Genomic DNA, 1,940 nt, shown 5'->3' with positions numbered 1-1,940 from the left:
AAAGAGGGATGGAGAGAGATGGCAATATTAGACATTCTCTTCTTGCTCCAAAGAGTCTGTAAGAGGTAAGAAAACTTGAAATTACCAAAAGAAAGAACTCCTTTTCTAAGAATTCTAAAACTTCCTCACAGGATGAATGCTATTAATTCCAAGTGAGACCACTTTTATTACGTAATTTCACAAGAAAGGATAGATTTTTTTCTAGAGTATCAGACTGACTTTGGCCACATCTCTTATAACATTAATAAAATTTATGAAAAAATGACAGGGGGAAGGGATATGTGTGTGTAGGGGGGAACAGAGGGGGAGAATCATACATTTTTTTCATATAATAATGTATGAAAATGCCATAAGGAAACGTTACTTTGAATTTAAAGATTGATGAAAATTTTTTAAATGATTTGCTCTGCAAAAACCAAACAAACACTTTCCCATTCCCCAAAAGACAAACTAAAAACCTATGAAATTCTCCTTTTTTGGAGACAGGGTCTCACTAAGCAGCTCTGGCTGACCTGGAACTTGTTATCTAGACCAGGCTGGCCTCCAACTCAAAGAGATCCCTCTACTTCTAGAGTGCTGAGATTAAAGGCATGTGTCTGGCCTTAAAGTTTAATTCTTAAAATTTTTTATGTCATGGAGTTAGAGAAGAACTTGTGGGAGTTGGTTTTCTCTTTCTACCATGTGGATTCTGGGGATCAAACTCAGATTGTCCAGCTTGGTTGGTGGAAGTGCCTTTACCTGCCGATCCTGCTTACCCTAAATTTTAATCCTATTTTTTTTTTTTTTTGGTCTTTTTGAGACAGGGTCTCACTGTAGCCCCTGGAACTCACTATGTAGACCAGGCTGGTCTTGAACTCACAGAGACCTGCCTGCCTCTACCTCCTGAGTGCTGGGATTCAAGGTGTGCACCACCACACCTGGCTTAAATTTTAATTCTTAAACTTGGTTTAATTCAAATCTTGATATTTACTACTTTCCCAAAATAGCTGATGTTTATTTCTCTTCTTCATAGGGTGCCAGTTTAAATATTTCTAAAGTTACAGACCAGCACAAAATCTATAACACAGAGTTTATACTATATGAAAAGTTCAAGAGGAAAACAAGCCAGGCTCTGCCCACAAAAAATTAAACTTACATCTAATACTATATTTCTTTGATTCTATAATACATGCTTTCCATAGTTTCATATTTAATAAAACTAGAACTCATAAAGTTCTTACAGCAAGGATGCTGTGATCAGTTCTACTATTCTACAGAGAACTTTTAGTCACATTTCTTGAAACAGATACCTGAATTTTAAAAGAAAGGTCAATGTGTCAGATTCTATCAGAAAATGATAGCTTTTTGGAATTTGAAGGCTTTAACTTTCAAGGGAACATATTTTACTTCAAATGACATTGAATTTATCTTAAAAAGTCTTACCAGACTGTCATGGTGATACATACCTAAAATCCCAGTACTCAGAAGTTAAAGGATTGCTACAAGTTCAAGGCCAATCTAGGCTACAAAGGGAGTATACTGAGGCTACTCAAGGCTGTATAGCAAGACCTCAGCTCAAAAAGTTTTATTTAATCTAATTGGGTATGTGTCAGTTATGTCTCTGAAATATAAAACTTCTAAAATGTCAATATATATCTCCCTCGACACACACCCCAAATCACAAGCACAGGTTATATAAAGAATAGTATGTCACCAGGATACTACAAATAACTGGCGAGAGCCAAACACAGTTCAGAGGATTCTTGAATCTTTAAACGAAAGCTTAAACTCAAAATTTGATTATAATAATGAAAAAAATTGAATGAATCAATATGTGCTGTGTTTTCAGTTAGTAAGAAAAATTTTGAGTAATTTTAGTATAGTATTTACACATAAATTTTTTTTTTTTTTTTTTTTTTGTCTTTCTGAGACAGGGTCTCCTTGTAGCTGAGCCGGCCTGG

Source organism: Nannospalax galili, unplaced genomic scaffold, assembly GCF_000622305.1.
Source record: "Nannospalax galili isolate Female #2095 unplaced genomic scaffold, S.galili_v1.0 scaffold429, whole genome shotgun sequence".
NCBI classification, from domain to species: Eukaryota; Metazoa; Chordata; class Mammalia; order Rodentia; family Spalacidae; genus Nannospalax; species Nannospalax galili.
This window is presented reverse-complemented; position numbering follows the sequence as displayed.